Source organism: Lactuca virosa, chromosome 8, assembly GCF_052849685.1.
Source record: "Lactuca virosa cultivar CGN04683 chromosome 8, Lactuca_virosa_CGN04683_v6, whole genome shotgun sequence".
Lineage (NCBI taxonomy): Eukaryota > Viridiplantae > Streptophyta > Magnoliopsida > Asterales > Asteraceae > Lactuca > Lactuca virosa.
Genome location: NC_136433.1, coordinates 133,513,472 through 133,530,915, shown reverse-complemented (window position 1 = coordinate 133,530,915; position 17,444 = coordinate 133,513,472).

Genomic DNA, 17,444 nt, shown 5'->3' with positions numbered 1-17,444 from the left:
CTTTTATTTAATATAAATATATATTAATAAAAAAATATATTTTACATATCATATATATATATATATATATATATATATATATATATATATATATATATATATATATATATATATATATATATATAAGAAAACCCTTTTAATCTCCTACTACCTAGACCACAATTACAGGGTTTTCTTTACGCCACGTAACCTATCTCCTAAACGACATTGTCGATTCGCACCGGCTGTCGGCATACTTCTGCTTACTGGATTTTTTTTGGATCGTCACTCCTGTTGGGAGACGTTCTTTCCAAACGTTTTGTTTTCTATGAACTCGAGGAACGGCTTCCCGTTTTCTCTTATGTGTCTTGGTGTCGCTCCTTTCCCTTCTATGTTTATTTTGATTTCGGATATTTTCAGAGATTGTCCTGATAGTGCGACCTCGGTAGAAAGTATGATGACGGTGTAGAAATTCCCACGCCTTAAGGTATTCCCTAAAAAACCACCGCTTTTCTCTGATTCCTTTTAACTTTAATCAACTTTAAGTTTATTTTTATTTTGCCTCTACAAGTTCATTGTATCTATTTTCGATTTTATTCAATTGACCGGGTAGATGGTAGGAAGGCAAGGTGGAGGTTTTAGGGTTGATAAAATAGGTAATTTATTTCCCTCATTTTGTTCTGCACTGCACTGTGGATGTCGTCTCTGATTTTGAAATTTCATTAAATTCATATTTTTTATCTCTATGATTTCTTACTTGCAGTCATCTCTAAATATTATTAAAAGAGAACTCTTAATTCTAAATTGAAGAAATCAGGGCCATTGATTGTATTTTAATCCTATATTTTCCACCATTTGATTATTTGCTGACATCATCTTTGTGAACCTCTATATTTTTGTCCATAAATTTTATAAAACATATATTACGTGTTCGATCGATTCTGGAAGAAGAAGAAATGGAAGAAGAAGAAATGATATAGAGATAAATTTTCTTTGGATTCTACTTTAATTTTATCGTAGTTTAGATCGATTCTGGGTACGTTTTAGATTATGTTTCTTTTATTCTGGGTACGTTTTAGATTATGTTTCGAATGCTCATATTTACTAACAATCGTAGCTTGATTAGTATCACTCCATGTCATAGGTTTGTAATGATTTTGGGTTTCCCTGATTCATGAAAGATTGTTTTGGAAGATCATAATTATTATCACTACCAGACAACTGATTTATGTACACAAGCAATCGAAATAAATAGAGTAAAGTCAAAGATTTGGTTTTTTGGGGCTTGGTTGAGATTTTAGTAATTCTTTTTAACAATATTTCACTGAATTGAAATTCCATCAGTTGTCTGGTAGTGAAATATAGGTGTTTGACAAAACTTTACAAAGAAACATACCTTTCCTTTGTTTCTTTCATTAAATAGAGTAGAATCAAGGATTTGATTTTTTGGGGTTTGGTTTAGATTTTAGTAATTCTTTTTAACAATATTTCACTGAATTGAAATTCCATAAGTTTGATATTAAATGAAAATTTGTCTGAGCACTCATCACTTGTAACTTATTGTTGGAATCCTAAGTCGAGTAGGACTTGGAGACCAAGTAAACTTGGGATTCTGGCAAGTTGGTCATAGTTTCCTAATTGTATTCTAATTCAAGTTGGTAATTAGAACCTATAAATACATGTCTTGATCGAGTATAGGATCGTAGAAACAAATTGTATCCAATATTGGTTTTGAGTTATTTTCCAATTAATCAAAGAGTTGTTTGATTAAATACTATTTTGCAATTACGTTCCTAAACTAGATTTGGTATCAGAGCAATATGGCTTCAAGATTTGCTTGGAGAAATCATGAACAAAGCGCAAGAAAAAGTGGTTCTTAGAGTTGATAACAAGTCAGCTATCAAACTAACGAAGAATCCTATTTTTCATGGAAGGAGTAAACACATTCACACGAGGTTTCACTTTATTCATAATTGTGTTGAAAACAATCAAGTGGAGGTGGAGTTCATTCCCGGTTAAGAACAAAAGGCGGAAATTCTTACAAAACCGCTAGCTCGAACCAAGTTCAAGGAAATCCGGAGCTTGATTAGGATTGAAGACGTCTCTAGAAGAACTTAGAGATTCGGGGGTGATTGTTAGAACCTAAGTCGAGTAGGACTTGGAGACCAAGTAAAATTGGGATTATGGCAAGTTGGTCATAGTTTTCTAATTGTATTCTAATTCAAGTTGGTAATTAGAACCTATAAATACATGTCTAGATCGAGTATAGGATCGTAGAAACAGATTATATACAATATTGGTTTTGAGTTATTTTCCAATTAATCAAAGAGTTGTTTGATTAAATAATGTTTTGCAATTACGTTTCTAAACTAGAATTCTTTCATATGTATCATTTGGATGTCATTCTGATATGTAATGGTATGCTTACTTCTCTGTTTTAGTGTCATTATTCTTCATTTTAAAAAATGAGTTCTGTTTTTTTAAGTTTATTTATTATAACTTATATATTGAAGTTTTTGCCTATTATTTCAGGAATTTGGTGGCTAATAACTCCAAATTTGATAGCATAAACACAAGGTAACCATTTAAAGTCTCATTGTATCTGACATAATCAATGTTGGAAGATGCTACATAGCTTAACTGAAGCTCTTTGTTGGTTTCAGTTTGTTCTTACTTATCTTGATGGGACCAAGTTCTTATTCAAACAAACCCTATAGAACTCATCAAATATGGTACATGAAAATCAAATACCATTTTTGACTTTCCATTTTTTATTCTCCTTAGCAAAAGTTTTGGTTTTTATGTTAAAATCAAAGACCCTTTTCTTAAGTTTGATTAATAATCTTTTTGAAAAAAAATATTTATAATCGGTAGAAAAATGTAAGATTTGGTTTGGATGCAAGAAATAACAACGTACTTTCATTGAAATAGAAAGACTTTAAAGTAGGATAATGTAAACATAAAATGCTATAATTCGCAATGTCTTAATAATAAAACTGAAAGTACATTGTTGAAATAGAAAGACTTTAAAGTAGGATTCTATATTACAAAAATAATTAAGTTTATGTTGTTATATCTTGTAATCATTTTTTATATATTAGTTAATACAATTCTAAAAAATGAGTCACTTTGGGTATAATATTGTATTGCAAAAAGGTTAAACTCATAAAAAATTAAAAAAAGAAATCGGATGTACAATTTAAAAATTGTATAAAGCATACCAATATTTTATTATATCATTATTTCTTCTAAATATGTTTTTTTGCAAGAAATAACAATTAACTTTCACTGCTTTGTTTATTAAGCATCTTACTAACATTTTTTCCTAACTATAATATTGTATTTTGAAAAGTCTATCAATTTATAGCAATGTTATTCATATACAAAGCAATTGCTATCTAGGTATGAAAAAAATGAAAGTATGCTTTAATTTGGGTAGATTCTCTAAAGTACATTGTCTTATTATGAAAAGAACTTAAATTACAATGTTGAAATGACATGCGTTGACATGATTAAGCAACTAAGATTTTCTTTGTGATGAAGAAAGTCGTTCAACTAATAAAACAAAAAATGTTGCCTACAAAGAGGTCCTTCAAAGATTATAGATATTTACCAATTTCAATGTATTTTATACATATTTCAATAACACTAATAAACATAATTTTTTATAGTTATTGTGCAATATGTATATACAATTCTATGTTTTTTATGCGTTCCCCCGCGTTTAACGCGGGTGATAATCTGGTTATTTATAATGACTGATATTATTTAGGGCTTGACAAACTTGTTATCATTGAATAAAAGCATGAGAAATGCCTTTAATATCATTTGATTTTACCCACTTATTATTTGGAATTTGCTTTCTCAACTTGAAGAGTTACGTGTTGTTGAATGGTCTTTTAATATCATGTTGCCTTCTACAAGTGTAAATAGATTTACAAGTAGTTTTTGATGACCATAATTTAATAGCAGATTAATTAATGGGACAAAATGCAGGGGTAGCAAATTAAAACCCACATGTTTTCATATTCCCTCCATTGAATGCACTCTAATTATTTTGTTCTCCTATGCAGGGATACCAAAGGGCTTCTAGCCTAGCGATATCAGGTGGTGTCCTCCCTCTTTGAGGTCGAGGGTTCAAGTCCCGTCGTGGACATAGGTGAAATTAGGTGTTAGTTTAGGAGTAGATTATATATTTGTATTTGCCGGTTCAAAAAAAAATATTTTAGAAAATGTTGTTATACATATTTGTTACTAATATATATCTTTTTTTTGTGGTTGTTGTTGTTTAGGTTGAAGGAGGCTATGAAAATGGTTCTATAGTATGTATGAGAATCAATCCATCCGGTAAATTTTTTTTTTTGCAATTCATATACATTAACATAGATAAACACACACAAACACATCTGAAAATAAATATGTTCATTTTTCTGATCGCTCTTATATTTTGTATCTTTCCAAAAATCTGTATTTTGTAGTTATTAGATTCTTCATGTGAAATGATGTAATAACGAGATATTGTTCTACCAATCAACCTCCTATAGCATGTCTGAGATTTTTCATTTTGCTTGGGATTCAACGTGGGTATCCAAACTACTCATACATGTATAACATTGCTTGTAACAATTCAGGTGAAACTTACATACATAGTTTTATGCTAATAGTACCTTAAATTTTGCATAATTGTAACTTTCCAAATTTCCTTATGTTCACATATCATTTTTAAGTCAAGTTCGTTCTTAAATTTTGCTAAGTTTGGTTAAGAGGGAAAAATAATAATATTATTTTATTTCCTATTATATGATATATTATTGTTGGTTTGATCCCGATTGGTATATATTGTTTCTAACATCAAGACGTGTCATGTTATGGGTTGGATTAACAATTTAGCTTGGCATTTACTTGAAGTCGTGAACAAATGTATTTTGTTATTTGTTGGGAGGCGCGAGCATTTTTACCACTATAATCTCTTATAAAGCGGAAAATGTTGCTAATGATAGTTCTATTCATGAAATAGCTCAGACTAAAGACCATAGATGAGCACGTCAAAACCTACTCAAGACAAGGAATTTGTGTCAACAAATGCTTAATATGCACCAAAGTCATTTTTTTTATCGGAATAAATAAAGAAGAAAAATGAAAATAATTTCCAGGAACAGGAAAATAGCTAGAAATCTGGGTTTCGCTGTATTTTATTTATTTATTTATTTATTTTTTGCACCAACTGTTTTGCTTGATTTGTAGGTTGATATGACACAACACATGTTGTTGCAAGGTAACTATATTTTTTTGTTTTTTTTCTTATTTGACATTACCTTATCATATGAATCATTCCATATGAACTTAATCTTTCACTATAAAGAATACGATCAGGCTACAATTCAGTTTCACAAACTTGAATAGTAGCAGTGTGCTTTTTTTTTCTTTTTTTTGGGAAATACTTATCACCAAAAGTGTTCAATTAAATTAGAAGAAAACCATATATTCTTGGTGTTCTATCTAATATTTTTGTTTGGCCGGGTTGTCTTCATATACTTTTGATAGTTCAAAGTAAACCTTTAATAAAATCGGAGTTATGTCTAGAAAAATATCATATACAATTATTAAGAACAACTCATAAAAATCATTTAGCTATTCTATTGCACTAACTATGTTATGATGGTTGCAGGATGTAAAAAAACCTTTTAAAGTCTTAAATCCTTCAAATTTGTACTAAATTTTTTAGGTCATGTCGAATCAAGTAGTAGAGATAGCAATAAAGATCAATATGCAACCAATGAACAACTGGAAAAAGCCATGACCACCCAATATCCATATCCACTACAAATGATGTTGATAGGTTTTCCATAAGGTGAAATCATATCATGTAATTGCAATGGGCTTTCATTTATTTATTGATTATAACAACACACTTCCATGTTTTTTTCATGTATTGTACATAGCATGGAGATAGGTTCGAAACCCTAGCTCCGATACCATGGAAAATGTGGAAAAGCCTCCTTAGTCAAGGGTGTTGTATTGCATATATATATATATATATATATATATATATATATATATATATATATATATATATATATATATAGAGAGAGAGAGAGAGAGAGAGAGAGAGAAACAACATCAATAGAAAATACGTAAAGCTAAAAAAAACTAAAAACCCTAGAGATGTATTAAAAAAATGTGTTAATGTTTGATACTTGAGATTTTTGTGAAATGTGACATGTGTTTATCTGTGTTTGAAAATGAAAATTTTGGTTTGGAAATTTACAGTGTTACAAGTTGGTATCAGAGCCTTGGTTTGAGGGATTCGGATGCACCTTCGGGTATGTCTGAACTCAAACTGAGGATTTGGGAATGATTTTCAAAAGAAATGATTTTTTCTAAAATGAGAAAGAGTTTTAAGAGAAATCGAGTTGGAGCAGTGTGTACAATCAGCCAGAGCCCGAGCAGTGATTTCCCAAAATACCCTTACTTATTTGTGTTATGAGTTATTATTGAGATATTAGTGATGCATGCTAGAGGATAGGCTAGGTATTTCATATTTTAGGGCTAGAGTTGCCTGATTTGTGATGCCTTAGCCTAGGAGTTGTTGCTATCTGTTATGTGCCTTGAGTATGTGCTGAGTAAGAGTACCTAGCAGAAATCTTTTAGAGAGAGCTTTAAGTAGTGAATTAATCTAGGAGAGATACCTAGATGTGCTTTAGAGGAATCTTCTAAGGGAGCAGTCTGATATTCATGAGAGATAGAGTACTTGTGAATTAGAATCCTAGGAGGAGGACTTGGGGTGACTACAGGCCGGGTGTGGAAGGTAGTATTGGGCCCGTACTACTGAAAGCACCAGACCTGTATGCAACCTAAGTAAGAATCCTTAGGAAACTAAGGAACAAGTAGGAATGAGTGATCGAGTGTGAGTATGCTCGAGCGAGTCTCTGATGATTCTTGTGTTGTGTTTCAGAGACATCATGGTGGGTACACGCCACAACCCCGAGCACAGTGGGACCAGTGATGATGAGATTCGCAGGATGATTCACGAGGAGGTGGTCGCAGCTATTCGAGCGGAGATTCCTGAGATGTTTGGGTCTATTAAGACCACCTTGATTGAGACTTTTGATGAGCGGAATGCTGTTGTTACTGAGGCTGCTGCTGCTGCAGCCACTGCGGCTGTCGCCGTTGCTAGGCCACAGGGAAGTGACTCGTTGTTGTTCCGGGAGTTCGGCAACACGAAGCCACCAGAGTTTGATAGGACACATGATCCGACTGCTGCGATGAGATGGATCTATGATATCTAGGGATGTTTTTACAGTTGTTCATGTTCAGATCACTTGAGAGTTCGATTTGCGCTGAACCAACTTCGCTTGGGAGCGAAGGACTGGTGGAAGTTTGTGACAACCAGTTTTACTCTTGCAGAGCATACTGCAGTGACTTGGGAGAAGTTTACTTTGATGTTCCGAGATGAGTATGTTCTCCCGGTGGAGAGGGAACGGTTGGCCCAGGAGATTCTGTCTCTCAAGCATAAGACAGAGTCGGTGACTGAGATTACACGGATGTTTCACGAGAGGGCGTTGTTCTGCCCTGAGCATGTGTCGACTGAGCAGGCATGCATGAGCCGGTATTTGAGCATTCTGAGGAGGGATATTCGAAAGTTCGTGGCGAACTCGTGTTTTCGGACATTTACTGAGCTTCAAGCAAATGCCAAGAGGAGAGAGATCAAGCTGGAGACTCAGGCCAGGGAGGATGCAGAGTCTCAGGGGAGAGACCGGCGGCCGGCGCAGTCACAGCCGGCAGCCAAGCAGGCTAAACCCGCTGATTCGAGATCAAGAGGCTAGAAGAGCCGCACTTATGGCAAGTGTGGCAAGAGTCATGAGGGATCTTGCCCGGAGGGGATTTGATACAAATGTGGCAAGGAGGGGCATATGGCGAAGGATTTCCCCAAGGGATTTGCAGTTTGCTTTCACTGCAACCAGACCGGCCATCGGAAGGCCGAGTGCCCTCAGCTTGTTTAGGGATCGTCCCAGGGTTCCACTCCTGCTGCTTTGCGTGCTATAGATAGTCGGCCGGTGAAGGCCGAAGCTCCGAGGGCTCGTGGGAGAGCTTTTCAGCTGACAGCGTAGGAGGTCCGCGCATCACCTGATGTTGTGGCTGGTACGTATTTCTTTAATTGTTTATTTTGAGATTTATTGTGCTTATTCTATGCTATATTCAGGTACATTTCTTGTGAGTTCTGTACCTGATTTAGTGTTATTTGACTCGGGTGCGAGTCGATCCTTCGTGTCTTTAGATTTTAGTCATCACATCGGTATCCGACGTGAGGCGTTGAGTCGACCTTTGAGGGTTTCCATAGCTGACGAGCGTGCGGTTTTTGCTACTGATGTGTTTCGAGGATGTGTGTTGGAGATTTTTTATGTCGAGTTTCCGATTGATCTGGTACCGATTGCGATGGGTGATGTATGTGTCATCGTGGGGCAAGGATTGGTTGATCTGTTTCGGAGCAGTGATCGACTGCGAGCGTCAGTTGGTGACTATACGAGACCCTAGTGGGGGAGTGCTTACAGTGTATGCCGAGGGTACCAGATCTGGGTCAGCCTTTTGCTCTGCTGCCAGGGAAAGGCAGAGTTTACAGCGGGGTTGTATGGGTTTCTTGGCGTACGTGATGGATACGCGGATTGTTTCAGAGAGGCAGGTGGAGTTCCGGATTGATTTAGTTCCAGGAGCGGCACCTATTGCCAAGGCACCTTATCGACTTGCGCCCCCAGAGATGCAGGAGTTATCCTCACAGCTCCAGGAGCTGCTGGGGAAGGGTTTTATCAGACCGAGTAGCTCACCGTAGGGAGCGCCGATCCTTTTTGTCAAGAAAAAGGATGGTTCACACCGGATGTGTATTGATTACCGGGATTTGAACAATATGACGGTCAAAAATCGTTATCCACTTCCGGATCGACGATTTATTCGATCAGTTGCAGGGGGCATCTTGGTTTTCCCAAGATTGATTTGAGATCTGGATATCACCAGATGAGAGTATGCGAGGAAGATATTCAAAAGACGTCCTTTAGAACTCGTTATGGGCATTACGAGTTTGTGGTGATGCCTTTCGGGCTCACCAATGCACCGGCAGTGTTCATGGATCTCATGAACCGGGTGTGCAGGCCTATGTTGGATCGGTCGGTGATCATGTTCATCGACGATATCTTAGTATATTCGAGATCCAGAGAGCAGCATGAGGAACATCTGCGAGAGGTTCTTGGGGTTTTGAGGTCGGAGAGGCTGTATGCCAAATTCTCCAAGTGTGATTTCTGGTTACGAGAGGTCTAGTTCCTGGGACATATCGTTAATCAGAATGGGATATTGGTCGATCCGGCCAAGATTGAGGCGGTTATGCGATGGGAGGTGCCGAGATCCCCATCCGAGATCAAGAGTTTTCTGGGATTGGCCGGCTACTATTGGATATTTATCAGGGATTTCTCCAAGATTGCGGTTCCTCTCACCAGATTGATCCAGAAGGGCGTTAATTTTGTTTGGGGGCCTGAGCAGAAGGCATCATTCGAGACTCTTCGCCAAAGATTGTGTGAAGCTCCAGTGCTAGCCCTTCCGGAGGGAGTGGAGGACTTTATGCTCTATTGCGATGCGTCTATCTCAGGGATGGGTGCAGTGTTGATGCAGAGGGGTCACGTGACAGCATATGCGTCGAGGTAGCTGAAGCCTCATGAGACGAGGTATCCCACCCATGATTTGGAGCTAGGGGCGGTGGTGTTCACCCTCAAGATTTGGCGCCACTATCTTTATGGTGTCCGGTGTAACATATACACGGACCATAAGAGTCTGAAGTACTTGATGGATCAGCCCAACCTGAATATTGATGGGTTTTAGTATACTACAACATCCTATGGTGCACATACAACCCTAAATACCTTGGATCTACGTTTTCACTAATTATGCATGCAAATGGTTTCCAAGGCATTAAACCTATAACTAGCATGCATTCTCATATACCAAATAAGATACTAGTTAGGGTAACATACCTTTTGTGTTGTAGCTTGATTCCATGGAGCTTAAAAGCCGAGTGCCTCAAGTGTGACACCTTAAATGGTTCACACAACACCAACAACAACTTGGAATAACTTGAGAGAAAAGTCCTTGTGCTCAAATCGGCTAGCCCTCTCATATGAAACCTTAGTGCCGATTTCTTGAGCCATGGGGTCCTTATATATTGTGGCTATTAGGGTTACACTATGTAACTCATGTCTTTCCATATTCTTCATGCTCCATGGGTTAAAACCTCCATGGAGTATCCATGGGTTACTCCATGGGTTTAGCCCAACATGAAGAACCATGGATCATAAGCCCACATATATAAGAATGAATGATTTACACAATCAATTCCCATATATTTAATTAGTGTCTTTTGATCATAGAATTAATTCCAAATTAATTATTGATCAATACTAATTAAATAATATGATTTCATATTAATATATTAGAACTTATAATATATTAATAAATCATAAATATCCTTTTCGAGTGCAACAGAGTCATGTCTTCCCATGAAGATATAAGAGTAAACCCACTTGAAATTAACTACGAGTAGTTACAAACTAACCTTTCGAGTGCAACAGAGTCATGTCTTCCCATGAAGATAACCAGTACCCTGACGGTGCACCGGTCCTACGAATAGACTCCGTCACTTTCCAAGCCACTGTAACAGCTGCCGTGGCAGCTGTCATGGTATACTTCAATGCCAATATCATGAACAAAAATGGAAGCAGTATCGATAAATTCAACCGTAACAACAACCAGGGAAACCAACGAAGGACAACTCGCCAATGCACCCAAAAACCTAAACCTAAGCTCAAGAAACGAAAGTACGGAAACGAAAAAGGAGGCAGTTCGACTCAGAGGCTTACTAAAAGACTACAAGCTGGATCAGTCCCTACCCCTACTAACCCTACTCCTCCCACATCGAGACAATCATGTTGGATTAATGTCTAAGTCCATAACTATAATTGGTAAGACTTGACCCGACCCGGCATGGTCCATTTGGGTTGCATGGTATCATGCATTTGGATAGACTATAATGAGAGAAATAACACTTAAGGTTGGTTAATATATTATAAGTTCTAATATATTAATAAGGTTATTTAATTAGTATTGATCAAGAATTAATTAAGTGATCAAAAGGAGACTAATTAAATATATGGGTTGATTATGTAAATCATTCATTTTTATATATGTGGGCTTGTGATCCAAGATTTCTTATGTTGGACTAAGTCCATGGGGTGACCCATGGATACTCCATGGAGGTTAAAATCCATGGAGCATAAGGAATGGGTAAAGTTATGAGTTACATGGTGTAACCCTAATAGCCACCATATAAAAGAATCCCATGGCTCAAGAAATCGTGCACTAATGTGTGAATATGAGGGCTAGACGATTTCAAGGAGTGTTCCATTTCTCTCAAGTCATTCCATGTGCATTTGGTGTTGTGTGAACCATTTGAGGTGTCACACTTGGGGCACTAGGCACTTAAGCTTCATGGAGACAAGCTACATCAAACAAAGGTATGTATTCTATCCATTTGATTACCCAAGTATCAAGTATTGTATGCTAGATAGGGTAATACCTTGGAAAGTTCATAATTGCATGTATAATAGAGAAAACATAGATCCAAGGTATTTAGGGTTGCATGTACACTTAGGAGTGTTAGAATGCGCAAAACCCATCAGTGGTATCAGAGCCAAGGCTTGTTTTCTTGTTATACTTGCAAAATTAGCCGAAAAATCGAATTGTATTAGTTTAAAAGTTATGCTAATTACTTGAAAAAATTTGATGTGAATTATCTTTGTTCATATGAGTTTATTAGATTAATAGAAAAGTTAATTGATTATGTGTTTTCAATCCATTTTAATCTAAGAGTTGATTCTAAAATGTGTTTTTGTAACTTGTCCTCAAGTTATATGAAAAGTCACATTTAAGTTTCATAAAACTCATAAAAAGTTGGCAATGGTTACAAAAATGAAGAGTCTTGTCCTCATTAAATGGTTTTATGACTCCATAACTTGTCCTCAAGTTATGGAGGTTCAAGAGTCACTTCATTAAATGATAAAATGTGTAACCTTATTTAGTTCCATAAGTTACAAAAATAAAGAAAAGTTACATTCTTTTATTAGTTTAAAGTCTTCCATAACTTGTCCTCAAGTTATGGAACTTGAAGAGTTTTTTTTTAATTAAAACTACTTTAAACACATAAGTTATGGAATTAATTAGTTTTGAATATTTTCAAAACTTGCCCTCAAGTTTTGGAATTTGTAAAGTTTTCCCCATGAATACTTTAATTCCAAGTTAGCCCTTAGAATTTTAAAAGTTAAAATTCAACCCTTATACTTTATAGTATTATAAGTTAATAATAAATATATGTATAAGAGCAAGTAAGTCTTACCGTTAATAGGCCTCATTCACGAAGCCGGTCTATAAGGGGGGTATAAGGTTACTGCCTATAAAATGACAGTTTAATGGGTGTCCACTCTCACCCACCGCTTCCTTGACTGGTGGAGGGTCGTTAGCCGAACGGGTAGGACAAGGACTATAATTCTCCCTTCATTAAAAGTATTAATGATAAATACTAAGTAACTAAACTTTTTATAAATTCTCAATCTTAGTTACTTAGGAAAATGTGAATAAGGTGCTAATCCATGAAATTACACTTTGCACTTTGTTTAAACCGTTAGTGGAGCGTGTGTGGTTAACCGGCACACTAACCTGGATTTAACAAAGTAGGCAAAGGGTAACTTAATATTTATCATAGTATCGGTGGAGCTCGTGTGGTTAACCGGCACATCGATTGAGGGGTAAATATTAAGGGTACCAAGTATATTTGCATGGTTACTTCACACCTTGTTTTGTGATCCTCGGAATCCCAGTCACAAAACCTGAAGGGCACACTCGAGATTGAAACATGCCATTGAAAAGTTCAATGAATCTCAAAAGATCTAGGAGTTTCAAATCCAATTAAAAATCTAATTACATTATTTCGTTTTTCATGGTGGAAATTGGTAAATCGTCATTTACCTACCTTCAACTATTTTATAACTCGGATTACGACATCCCTCTTCCAGTTATAAATAGGTTGTTGGATCCTAGCCTTAATATTTCATATTTGGTGTTATATTAAGGACTTTAGATCAACTATCTTGAATATCTCCCAAAAGATGTCTAGTTCAGACATCTATGATCTTCCCAAATCTCTTGGAACTTTACTTCCTCCACCTCCTCCAATTATTCTCCCTAACCCACAAGTTCAAGGTCACTCAAGCCCTAATGGCAAGCAAGGTCTATGTGTGATCACATCTTAGAGATGAAGTCACATATTGACAAGCTGGGAGAGTTGGGTGTCAAAGTCTTGAGAAAGTTGGATGTTCAATCACTTTCAAAGTCACATAGTGAGTTCCTTTGGGACTACTATGAAACAGACTATGACATGAACCTTAATGATTATATCTATTTGCTTGGTGCTGCTGAATCAGCAATGATTTGGAACGATAGTAAAGCACATTTGATTAGAAGATCAACTTCCCAAAAACTTTATGGACAGTGACAATGGTGACACTGGAAATCCAGAAAAAGCATTCTCTTCCCAATGGAAAGGGATTGGCCATAGTCAACCCGGTTGACCAAATGGTAAGGAGAAAGGCTAAGTCTGAGATAGTCCCATTACCAAAGGGTCCATATGTTTATTTTGCCAAAGGAAGGGGCGTTGATTGCAAAGCTGCCAAGTTTACCTAAGGATGTTAAAGTCAATAAGTCTGACTCTACTTCAGGTAGAGCCCATTATCTAACTCTGTTAAGTTTCTATTCTAAGATCCTTATTACATGATGTGAGTGGGTCACATGTTGATGTTTTAAGAATCAAAGAATAGAGAGAAAAGCGTAAAGGAAGTATATGCTGATTCTGATCGCGTAGGTGGATTTCGATCGCATCAGAATTTTGAAGCTGTTACTTAGGAGTTATGATATATTGCTTAGGAATAGATAACAACAAGTTTTTCCGTATGCATTTGCACTATAAGGATAAGTTTTTTCCGCAAAGTTTTGAAATAAAATAAAAGTTTTTAATTTTATATTTATTTTAAATATCCTTACAAGTGGCATTTGTGAAAAATGGTTGTTTATATGATTCCATTGATAGCAATATTTGAAAAAAAAAATGGACTTGATTCTTTCGTTTGTGGTAGTGTCATAATTTACCAAATAAGGAAAGATTCTCATTCCCAAGGCTTCAGTTGGATAGAAACTTGGAATCATGCAAGTTGAATAGTATGATGAATGAGAACTTTCAAGCATTGGAAAATTAAGACTTGTTCACATGGATGTGTGAGTCAAGTTAAGGACTAAAGGGATCGAGTACACATTCTTGTGCACTGGTCAAGTCCACCACAAAGCTCGTTAAGACTATTCGTCATGATTTACTAAATTTTAGTAAATATGGTTATACTTACAAGTTTAAGTATAATTCTGAAACATTGGAAAAGTCTCAATGTATGGCAGAACGAATGGGAAGAATCAAATTAGGCAGACAGATAAAAGTTTCTCAAATCTGAAAAGATGGGAGAGTACTTTAGTATCATATTTTGTGATCATCTTAATGACTAAAGAACCACATCACAATTGGTCTTCTAAGGACATCTTAGTGCATTCTTATGACTAAGAAGAGGAGTCATGAATTGTTGAAATGGTTAAATCAAGAAGATGAGTCATACTTCGTTTCAAAACAAGTCTTAGAGTCATACTCCAAGACTATAAGTTGAGTGACATATCTTAAAGAAAGGTTTATAACACTTGTCAAATGTAAGAGTAAAAGTGTCCTACTCTTGTACATTTGAAGTTGGTAAGTTGTGATGTTTTGGATTAAACAAAGACCAACTAAGGCCAATTGTGTGAAGTGTTTGTCTTGATAAAGAATCCGCACTATCTCTTGAATATTTGGCAAGATAGTCTTATATGTCAAGAGGACAGTGGGAGTCTTAAAGATCCTAAAAAGAATTTCAAGAACTAATCAAGAAATAAAACCTGAGGTTCTTCACTAGCACACGACTTGAGGTTTATAACCTATCATGTTGACATATTCTGTGCCCATTCCAGTTAAAGTTGGCTTTGCATAGGAGTTCTGAAAGTTCTCAATTGGTTGCATAACAACTTGGAAGCAATGGCAGGCCCTGTACTGCCAGGTGGCAAGAAGTTAAGATTGCATAAGTTCAGTCCATATGAGTTTGGATTTGTCATTATCCTTGTCTTGTGCCTATGGTTTTGACGATTCACATGGATAAGAACACATACACCATAAAATCTAAGGGTCATAAGGTTCTCTCCGATTCATGAAAATGATGGTGAGGAAACACTTCCACCAAGTAGATTAGAAGCAGATGGCAAAAGGTCTAAACAATTGAGACTATGATTACGGCATCCCTTTTCATAGTTTTGAAATTGTTTAGACACACATGCATGCTATCTAAGGAAAGGTGTATGATTTTGATAAAGTTTTATCAAAACATCTCGTATCAGAAATCTGAACTTTGGTAAGGAAGTCAATAAAGTATTGATTTCTAGAAGTCCAGCTGATTTCTGAGTACATGTCAAAGCTGGTGGGAGCATAAGTGTTATGCTAATAATCATCATGTTAGTGGGAGCATGATAATTATTGTTAGTGTTGCAAGTTAGCAATGTTAATTATAGAAAACAAAAGTTTCAATTCGTGAGGCTGCAGGGCTTGAAAAAGTTGTTTTGCTATAATTAAGGGAGAGGATATACTTCATTTCAGTTCTAAAGGCTTAGATTGAGACCTTAATCATCTTTAGTCAAGAATATATATATGAATTTCATGTTGGATTGGTTCAACTTAAGGAAATTCTATATATTACGTTCTCAAAATTCGATTATGATTACGGCATCCCTCTTCATAGTCAAATTTTGAAAACATGGCAAATAAAAATATTGTAGCAAAAGACTGGTCTAGAATCATGTCTTTATGTGAGACATCATGAATCGTGTACCATTTGCTTTGGGTACAGGATCGATTGCATGTGCTATAATATTTGTCATTTCTAAAATTTTCCAAATGCCCAGAGGCATTAAGAAGGGAAAAGGTCTAGAATTGGATATGACTAAAATGATTAAGCAATTGTCGAGGACAATCTGAGGTTTACCAAAGATTGGTTGCTTAGGGACAGTTGGAAGTATAGTGCTAATTTTGGAAGGACCATATTGACATATTCTGAAAAGAGGCATCTCTTATTCAGAAGTGATAGTCAAAATGAGAATATGGAGTTGTCTCCATAGGTGGAAGTTATCTGTGTAAGATTAGAAAACTTAATGCAAGAAGCATGTCCAAAGCAATGTACTTTGAATATGAGACTTAGTTTCCATGGAGTTGATCTCCATTGGAATACCTTATAATGACTGTTGACAACTCTTTGTGACTTTGTACATATTCATTATAGGAGGGTCAGTGCATATAAGTTTAAAATCTAAACAGATTTCGATAAATGATAGGAATTTGAAATTCTCACATTTTTCGATAAGGATTTGGGAGTGTGAAATTAGAATCATTGAAATTATGTTCAATTGGTTTATTTCACAAAGTAAGGATCATAGACAAACATAGAGTGCATACTTGGTGTATGGCAAAGCTATTGTTTAAGAAAAACATAGTGTACATGCTTGGAGCATGGGACAACTAGTGTTTTTAATTCAAGTATAAAGTTGATAAAACCGAAACAATGAATAATGAGTAATCAGTATGGTGATAAATAAAAGTGTTTATTTATATTCATAGGGTTTGATACCATATTTGATTCATTTATTCTTGTGTTTCACTTTGCATGTTTTGACTTCCAGAATAACTAAGTCGCTCTTCCTGAATGATTAAGTTATTCAAACCATCCACAGTCGGTCATATGTTGGAAGTAGATATGAATCAAGACTGTCATGGGTTGGTTTGTAGAGGTCCAAGTTGGTGGACAAAGTGGTGCTACAACACTCATGAGTGCTCATAAGTTCTGAGTATTGGATTCAACCCGCGCTCATTTGAATCACTTCATGGATTTTATCACGAGTGATCATGAGACGATAATATCTTATATTCTTCAAACCTAGAGATATGAGTTGTTACTATGAGTTGGTTGTACATAGATTGCACGAAAACGCATTCGGTAACTCGATGTTATAAAACATGCCTTTGTGTATGATTCAACAAGTAGTAGAACAAGCCATATGAGTCGAAGTTTATCCATTCCTTTTACCTTCGGGATAAAAGCGATATCTGTGGGCCCCTCGATGATTTAAAGATGATACATGTGAGTGCTTGGCCAAGCCAGGACTGATTTGATTTGTTCAATCAGTCAGTCATCATGAATCGGAAATCGGGAAACAACAAATGGACAGAGAGAATGATTGATAATCCATGTCTCAGTCCATATGAT